The sequence below is a fragment of the Pseudophryne corroboree genome, chromosome 6 (assembly GCF_028390025.1).
Source record: "Pseudophryne corroboree isolate aPseCor3 chromosome 6, aPseCor3.hap2, whole genome shotgun sequence".
Lineage (NCBI taxonomy): Eukaryota > Metazoa > Chordata > Amphibia > Anura > Myobatrachidae > Pseudophryne > Pseudophryne corroboree.
The window spans coordinates 812,597,816-812,607,543 of NC_086449.1; the positions used below are offsets into that span (position 1 = coordinate 812,597,816).

General features: G+C 53.6%; 1 protein-coding gene across 2 annotated transcripts in view; it reads right to left on the bottom strand.

The window, feature by feature from the left end:
- The window catches only part of LOC134933686 (E3 ubiquitin/ISG15 ligase TRIM25-like), a 75,060-nt gene extending 73,473 nt beyond the window's left edge, over nucleotides 1–1,587 (bottom strand). The window contains exon 1 of one of the 2 annotated variants that reach the window (XM_063929059.1): nucleotides 1,421–1,587. The gene's annotated coding sequence lies outside the window, so the exon portion shown is untranslated. The remainder of the gene's footprint in view (nucleotides 1–1,420) is intronic. The other variant, XM_063929058.1, reaches the window with a different exon arrangement.
- Nucleotides 1,588–9,728: the final 8,141 nt, after the last annotated feature.

A 9,728-nucleotide genomic window follows, 5' to 3' on the forward strand; every position in this document is an offset into this window, starting at 1 on the left:
CAGGCACGTCTCCCGATTTACGGGGGTCACCCCCTGCCCGCCGCCCACTTAACGAGTAAAGTGGGCGGTCCGGGCAGGCGATGACGCTTTAACCACGCCCCCTGCTGTATAATGCCGGTAATCGCGGCATTACACAGCGGGGGGCGTGGCTTAAATGACGCGAATCAGAAGCCACGCCCCGTTCTGCCTCCGGCCCGCCCCCGTTCCGCCTCTGGTCCGCCCCCCTTGGCGTCACCTGACATCCAGCCCCCCCCTGTTGAGCCGACGGGCTGCTCTCTCCCGGAGAGAGCAGCCCAGAAGTCGGCAAGTATGCTATAACACCCTGGTACCGCGGAGGTATGCTGGAGTTATGTGGAGGGCAGCGCTCCCTGTCAACGTCTCTCTTCTGATGATCTGCAGGGAGAAAATGGCGCTGGTGAGTGCTGGATCCGCTCTGAGGAGAAGTCCCGCCCCCTGTAATGGCGCGTCTTCCCGCACTTATTGTTTATAGTGGCCTGAGGTAATTATTCTGCTAACAGCGGGATTAGCGCCTGGTGACCTTATGTGACCAGTGTAGGGTATATGCGCTGGCCCAGGACGCCCCTCACAGCTCTGTACACAGTGTGCCGCTGAGCCTCGCGCTCCCACCCTTGTGCTGCCGTTCCCGCTGGTGACCCGCTTCCCGGGCCGCCGGCGTTGTACTCACCACTCTTCTTTCTTCTGGATTTGTTAGGGGGTGGCGGCCGTGCTGCAGGAGTGAGCGGTCGCCTCGTGGGCTTGCGATCAGCACCCTCAGGAGCTCAGTGTCCTGTCAGCGGAGATAGAGAACCATTAACTTCTAGAGTTGGTTCCTACTCCCCCCCTAAGTCCCACGAAGTAGGGAGGCTGTTGCCAGGAGCCTTCCTGTAACCTAACTCAGAAAAACAATAAAAGTAGAAAAACTCCTAGGAGCTCCCCTAGCTGTGACCGGCTCCTCCCGGCACATTTTCTAAACTGAGTCTGTTAGGAGGGGCATAGAGGGAGGAGCCAGCCCACACTATTAACCTCTTAAAGTGCTCATGGCTCCCAAGGGGCCCGTCTATACCCCATGGTACTAAATGGAACCCCAGCATCCTCTAGGACGTAAGAGAAACATGAAGAATCGGGCATGGTTGTGCTATACATTACAGCCTAAGCAGGAATATGTTCTCAGTCAGACGTAGTCAGGACTGTAAGCTATGGAGCTGGTAGCTTTATTGTGAGGAAGAAAGAAACTTAGTGAATGAAAAACACTCCCACTGCATTGCCCCATAAAGGGCCCTAATAAGCAGCTGGAGGACTGTGTACTGCACTAGAGATGATGCAATTGCAGTCACATGTAACTACTTGAGTGCTGCATGCACAGCTACAGGTATAGACAGGTCTGCAGATAGAGAACCCATATAATAAGCACTGTACCTACATGGTGTAAGGCTGTACGAGAGGAGACTGCTGGGATGTGGGCTCTGCTGCTGCTGTGAGTTTTCAGCAGGCTGGCAGTGAGATATACAGCAGCTGCTGCCTCGGATCAGGAAGACTCACTATAACCACAGCAGCTCTGCAGTTGATAGATCTAGACTGCTGCAGACCACATAATCGATCTGAAAATCTTTGATGCCGGCAAAGCAGGATTGAAGCGCAGATTCCACACAGGATTGATTGCAGGGGTATGGGTCATTGGGTCGACCCAACTTAAGGCCCATACACATTAGACGATGTCGCTCTGTGAGCAACATCGTCTAATGTTTCCCCCTCCCGGGCCGGCCGGTCGGCGGCGCCTGTACTCACTGAGCGATATGACCGCTCATATCGCTCAGTGACATCACGCCCCAGTCAGCCCTGCATGAAGGTCGTGGACGACAGTCCACATCCTTCATGCATGCCCTACCGACAGCGACGATCGTTGCCGACCCGCGGGGCCGCGCATCGGTCGTCGCTGGCGGCATACACACTTGACGATAAAATGAGCGGCGTCGCTCATTTTATTGTTAAGTGTGTATGGACCTTTAGGTCAACAGTCATTAGGTCGACCACGATAGCTGACATGCATTAAGTCAGCAGGTCAAAAGTTCGACATGAATTTTTAATATTTTTTTGTGTCATTTTCTCCGTACAGTGACCGGAACCCCACCGTGTCCCCTTGCAGGGCTCGCGCGCTACCGCTGCGCTCGGCACAGGTTACTATTCCCAATCGTAGTCCACGTGGTTCGTAAAGTATGAAAAAAAAGTTGTTTTTTGAGAAACTCATGTCGACATTTTGACCCATCGACCTATTTACCATGAAGACCTAATGCATATTGACCTATCGTGGCTGATCTAATGACTGTCGAACTACGTTGGGTCGACCTAACGACCGTATCCCAATTTTAGCTGGCTGAGGGAGCTGAATGGAGGTCTCTCGCCCGCTCAAATCTGGCACCCAGGGTGTAGTAAAGACTGTTCTCATGATTATTTCCTTCCCTTTCTGTAAGGGGCCCATTTATGAATAATCACGTTTGAAATGTGATCTGGGTGCGACATTAGCGACAGGAATCACAATGCGACATGCGATTACTCTGGGTGAAGGTATTATGCAGCAGCTGCAGGGACAGAGGCTCGGAAAGAAGCCCATCCTTGCGATGAGCTAAGTCTGCTGCCGCGGCTACTGCGCCATCCTGCTGACCGCACATGCACGGTGGCCATTGTTGGGGGGAGTTCAGGGGAATCCTCCGCTGGCTAATTATGCAATGTGTAGCCTCTAGGCCTGAGGTTCCCAAACGCGGTCTTCAAGGCACCCACTACAATGGGCTAAGGCCATCTTCAGATGGCAGTAGCTGCGGGGACCAGTCTCTGGAATGTTTCACATTATGGACGTTGGTAAATCTGGTCACATCACATCCCCCATAGAAACTAATGGGGACTGCGGCTGCCGGTGGGAATGGAGGGATTGCAGCAGGTATTGGAGATATCATATATTCAGGGAATGCTAAATATTTGTGGTTAATCCCTGAAAATGGGAGTGTGCGAGGATTAGGGGGCTAATTCAGGGTAGATCGCAGTGTGCCATCCAACCGGAAATTTTTGCTGAAAAGGCAGAGGCGATCGCGGGGTGGGGGGGCGGGCAACCCAAAAGGTGGGCGGTGCGGCTCGAACAGGGGCGTGGTTGTGGCGGCTGTGTGACAACACACGCAAACGCCGCGACGGGTAAGATGGCGCCAGGATTCCTGTGGGAGGCATCCTTAGTTTCTGCTGACTAGCTGAAATTGCGAAGCGATCGCAATTTATGCTTGTTAAGGGGAGGGGGGGGGGGGGAGGCCTTGCCCTGTGATGGGTGGCTCCCAGCATGCGATACAAAGGATTACTGAATTAGCCCCTAAATTCAAATATTCACTGATAGATGGGGTCCTAAATGAGTTTAGCTGCAATCATACAGAAGGTTGTCCAGAATACCATAGATTATGGGGGTCATTCCGAGTTGATCGCTAGCTGAAAATGTTCGCTATGCTGCAATTAAGTGAAAAAATGGCACTCCTGCACATGTGCGAAGTACTTTCACAACGACCGATGCAGTTTCACACAAGGTCTAGCGAAGCTTTTCAGTCGCAATGGCGTCCGCAGAGTGATTGACAGGAAGTGGGCGTTTCTGGGTGTCAACTGAGGGAGGGAGTGTTCGGAAAAACGCAGGCGTGGCTGGGAGAATGCAGGGCATGTTTGTGACGTCAAATCCGGAACTGAATGGTCTGAAGTGATCGCAAGCGCTGAGTAGGTCTGCAGCTACTCAGAAACTGCACAATATTTTTTTGCTGCCGCACTCCGATGCATTAGTTCGTTCTTCTGCTAAGCTATAATACACTCCCAGTAGGCGACGGCTTAGCGTTTGCACTGCTGCTAAAAGCAGCTAGTGAGCGATCAACTCGGAATGACCCCCTATGGGTCTGATTTAGAGATGAGCGCAGATTCCTGTTTACGCAGCCAGATCTGCATACATCTCCTCACATGCAAGGCTGCCCAACATGTGTGACTGGCCTCCTCCCGATGCATCCGCAATTAGCTTGTGGACGCGACAAACTAAGGTTGACCCCTGGCTGCACTGTCAGGCAGTCGGCCACCATTTTTTAAATCAGAACAGCTGCATGTGACGTCACACAGCTGCCCCGAAAGCGATGCCAGACCGCCCCCATTGGACTCACCCCCCCCCCCCAAACGCCGCATCACTGCCCCACGAAAAATCCGCCGCTGACAATCACATTGCGGCCGCATCCTTCGGCGCTGTGTGGCCATAATGTGTAAGGTCACGCAGCTGCGATGCACCCACTGCGCATGCGCAGTTTGCCTATATACAAGTGGCTAGAAGGCAGCTTGATAATCCACTGTTCTATAAAAGGGATGCATTCATCAGACCGACGGTTAGGGGACTGACGGTCACATGACCTCCGCCTACATCCCGCCCCCTCACTGTCCCGACGGTCGGCATGCCAACCAACAGGGATTATTCCCACTCGTGGGTGTCCACAACACCCACAGAGTGGCGGTCGCCACCGAGCCCGCAAGGGGCTTGCTACACTCCCCGCCGTGATTCCGCTGCCGGGATCCCGGCGTTGGTATGTTGACCGCCGATCAAGCATACCACACCCCTATAAAAAGTTAGCGAGTGACCCCACACAGAACTGCTTTATAACAGTGCACATTATCCACCTTGGAAGAAATATATCCCCAAAGAACAATTACTCTGTTTGAGGAGGAACGGTTCCGAACTTAGGGGCTGATCCAGGGATAGAGGCAGATCGCTGGCTGGGGTCCGCTCAGCACAGGACAAGGCTGTCCAGCAGGTGGTCGGCCATCATTTTTTTAATCGGAGTGGCTGCGTGTGACGTTATGCAGCTGCCCCGAAAACGGTCCCGGCCCGCCCCTGTTTGGAAGACCCCACCCCTGCGAACGTCCGCCGCTGTCAGTCACATTGCGGTCGCATTCTTTAGGGATGCGGCCGCAATGTGAAGGATCGCGCAGCCATGATGCGCCTGCTGCACAAGCGCAGTTTGCCTCCATCGGCAAACCGCGCTGCGGGCCGCTTCAGCTGCAATCTCAGAATTAGCCTCTAAGGGCCTTAGAGGGTCATTCTGACCCGATCGCACACTGCAGTTTTTCACAGCATAGCGATCGGCTCAGAACTGTGCATGCACCGGCTCCGCAGGGCGCCGGCGCATGGCCCTCCGTCGCTAAGCTACGATCGCCTCTGCCTGATTGACAGGCAAGGGCGGACGATGGGCGGAGGGAGCGAAACGGCGGCGTTGGCTGCGCTGGCCGCGAGCTACTCTTGAAGTGCAAAGGCATCGCCTTTGCGCGGGAGGGGGGGGGGGGGCGGTGGCTCTGACATGCGGGGCGGACTAACTCTGTGCTGGGCGTCCCCCCGCATGTCTCTGGTCCTGATCATAGCCCTGCAAAATTTTGCAGGGCTACGATCAACTCTGAATGACCCCCTTAATCAGATTCAGTAGCAGATTCTGCTACTGCTCTCGGTCGCATGCTGGGGGCCACCCAGCACTGCGATCGCATTGTGATTAGATTCCGACTGCAGCAAAGTAGGGTTGCCCCCTGCGTGCGCAGCCAACAGGGCGGCCATGTTTTCTGTTGCAGTGGCCGTATGTGACGTCACGCGGCATTCCCGAAAATGGCCCGGACCCTTGCCCATTTTGCCCATTTTCTCCGCCATGCCCACACAATGCCGCATCGCCGACCCCAACAACCTTGCGAACGCCCTTGCCTGTCAGACAGGCAGAGGCGTTTGCATCACTGCAATGCTATTGCATTACCCGGCCCGCACACACATACAGAACGGACCCTGCACGTGCGCACTGGGCACAAAATCGGGGAAATGCCATCACATAGCTGAATAAGGCCCTAAAGACTTTTGAGAAACAAGCTGAGGAGATGATGGAGTCTTTTGAACAATGGGAGTCTATTGTAAGGAAAGCCTTTAAGGAAGTTATATCTATTGATAGATAAGAACTTTTAAAACAGAAAGAGAAAAAAAGAAGAAACCACAGACAAAGAAATACTGTAGCAACCATAGCTACGTATAATAGTAATTGTCCAGAGATCAAAAACATCATACAGAAGAACCTAATATATTGAAACAGGATAACTTATTGTATGATCTTCTTCCCCCGAAACCAGTTTTTGTCTTTTGTGAGACTAGGGGTGTCATTCCGAGTTGATCGTAGCTGTGCAAAATTTAGCACATCTACGATCATGGACTCAGACATGCGGGGGACGCCCAGCAGAGGGCTACTCCGCTCCACATGTCAGTGCCACACCCCCCCCCCTCCCCGCAGAAGGGCAGATGCATCGCACAGCGGCGATGCCTTTGTACTTCAAGAGTAGCTCCCAACCAGCGCAGCTTTGGCATGCTGGGCGGGAGCTACTCGTCGCTCGCCGGCCCGCAGCGGCTGCATGTGATGTCACGCAACCGCCGCGGCACGCCCCCCAACGGTCCGGCCACGCCATTCAGCCCCCTCCCGCCCAGTGACCGCCTCTATCTCAGAGGCGATCACTAGGCAACAACGGCTGCCATGCAGCGGCGCACTGCGGCACCGGCGCATGCACAGTTCCGATCGCTGCGCTGCGACAAAACGCAGCGATCGATCGGGTCGGAATGACCCCCTAGATCTCTTAAAATTCTATTAGCCCCCAGCTTTCCTAAACCCCTGAATACGTCCATCTGCCCAAACCACAATATATCATGGCAATCAACTCTAAAACTTCTTTTGTTATATACATATTAACTTGTGACTACAACTTTAAATATGTTGGAAACAGTGGTGCAACTAGGGTGGGGCAAGTGGGGCACGTGTCCTGGATTCCCCGGCAGAGGGGGGCGACACTAGGGCAGTATATCCAAAGTGATTTTTATTACAGTATGTCCACGGCTGCGGTTTGCAGTGCAGGCCTCCCGGCTGAACTGGAGTGTGCGGCGCTGGAAGAGCAGGCGGTGCTGTCCCTCCAAGTTCTCTTCTTGCTGCAGCTCCGCAGCTGCCTGGACCATGGTGGCCCTGCTGCTGGGGAATGAGCCCCTCTTCTTGGGGGCCTGGTTCAGGCTGGCCAAGCTGGGGGTGGTTGCTACCTACCTCAACTACAACATCTGGAGACTGAGGAGGGCACCGGAGGCACTGCCTGGGGGCCAATGGCCTCATCACCCCAGGTCTGTCTCATGTGTTTGCCTTATGTATGTATCATGTACTGTGTGTGTGATGTATGTATTATGTATGTGTGTGATGTATGTATTATGTAGGTGTGTGATGTATGTATGTGTATGATGTATGTATCGTGTATGACATGTATGTATCACGTACTCTGTGTGATATATGTATAGGATGCAGTTTTCCGTTGTGTGCACTGTAGGGATCTCAGCGGCTCCCTGTGAGGGGGCTTCTAGTGTCTGTAATAATGTACTGTGAGGGCTGTTACTGTGTATAATATACCTGTATTACTGTACCGTATATCATACACATACAGATGTAACACAGCACCACATACACACGCTGACACCTAAACATACTGTACATCGATATACACACGTTGGCACCTACAGTATACATACATCGACATATACATGCTGACACCTATGCATACACTGACATACATACATTGCCTTTCCAGTCACCCACTATCTCCGTCACCCCTGCCTCCCCAGTCACCCACTATCTCCGTCACCCCTGCCTTTCCAGTCACCCACTATCTCCGTCACCCCTGCCTTTCCAGTCACCCACTATCTCCGTCACCCCTGCCTTTCCAGTCACCCACTATCTCCGTCACCCCTGCCTTTCCAGTCACCCACTATCTCCGTCACCCCTGCCTCCCCAGTCACCCACTATCTCCGTCACCCCCGCCTTTCCAGTCACCCACTATCTCCGTCACCCCTGCCTTCCCAGTCACCCACTATCTCCATCACCCCTGCCTTCCCAGTCACCCTGCCGGCCACTATGGCCCTCATTCCGAGTCGTTCGCTCTGTAAATTTCTTCGCATCGCAGCGTTTTTCTGCTTAGTACGCATGCGCAATGTTCGCACTGCGACTGCGCCAAGTAAATTTGCTATGAAGATAGTATTTTTACTCACGGCTTTTTCTTCGCTCCGGCGATCGTAGTGTGATTGACAGGAAATGGGTGTTACTGGGCGGAAATCGACAAGCACTGAACTGATCGCAGATGCCGAGTAAGTCTGAAGCTACTCTGAAACTGCTAAGAAGTTTGTAATCGCAATATTGCGAATACATCGTTCGCAATTTTAAGATGCTAAGATTCACTCCCAGTAGGCGGCGGCTTAGCGTGAGCAACTCTGCTAAAATCGCCTTGCGAGCGAACAACTCGGAATGAGGGCCAATGTTCCCATCCTTGTCACTTTCTCCGTCACCCTCTGCCTCTCTCGGTCATCCTCTGCCTTCTGCTGTCACCATCTGTCTCTTTCTGTCACCCTCTGTCTCTCTCTGTCATCCCCTGCCTTCTGCGATCACCCTCTGTCTCTCTCTGTCATCATCTGCTTTCTGCTGTCACCCTCTGTCTTTCGCTGTCATCCTCTGCCTTCTGCTGTCACCCTCTGTCTCTCTCTGTCATCCCCTGCCTTCTGTCACCCTCTGTCTCTCCCTGTCATCCTCTGCCTTGTATCACCCTCTGTCATCCTCTGCCTTCTGTGGTCACCTTCTGTCTCTCGTTGTCATCGTCTGCCTTCTGCTGTCACCCTCTGTCTCTTTCTGTCAACCTCTGCCTTCTGTCACCCTCTGTCTCTCCCTATCATCCTCTGCCTTCTGCTGTCACTCTCTGTCTCTCTCTGTCATCCTCTGCCTTCTGTCACCCTCTGTCTCTCTCTGTCATCCTCTGCCTTCTGCGGTCACCCTCTGTCTCTCTCTGTCATCCTCTGCCTTCTGCTGTCACCCTCTGTCTCTCTCTCTGTCATCCTCTGCCTTCTGCTGTCACCCTCTGTCTCTCGCTGTCATCCTCTGCCTTCTGCGGTCACCCTCTGTCTCTCTCTGTCATCCTCTGCCTTCTGCTGTCACCCTCTGTCTCTCTCTGTCATCCTCTGCCTTCTGCGGTCACCCTCTGTCTCTCGCTGACATCCTCTGCCTTCTGCGGTCACCCTCTGTCTCTCTCTGTCATCCTCTGCCTTCTGCAGTCAACCTCTGTCTCTCGCTGACATCCTCTACCTTCTGCTGTCACCCTCGGTCTCTCTGTCATCCTCTGCCTTCTGCTGTCACCCTCTGTCTCTCTCTGTCATCCTTTGCTTTCTGCTGTCACCCTCTGTCTTTCGCTGTCATCCTCTGCCTTCTGTCACCCTCTGTCTCTCTCTGTCATCCTCTGCCTTCTGCTGTCACCCTCTGTCTCTCGCGGTCATCCTCTACCTTCTGCTGTCACCCTCTGTCTCTTGCGGTCATCCTCTGCCTTCTGCTGTCACCCTCTGTCTCTCTCTGTCATCCTCTGCCTTCTGCTGTCACCCTCTGTCTCTCGCTGTCATCCTCTGCCTTCTGTCACCCTCTGTCTCTGTCATCCTCTGCCTTCTGCTGTCACCCTCTGTCTCTCTCTGTCATCCTCTGCCTTCTGCTGTCACCCTCTGTCTCTCTCTGTCATCCTCTGCCTTCTGCTGTCACCCTCTGTCTCTCTCTGTCATCCTCTGCCTTCTGCTGTCACCCTCTGTCTCTCTCTATCATCCTCTGCTTCTGTTGTCACCTTCTGTCTCTCCCTGTGATACCTCTGCCTTCTGCGGT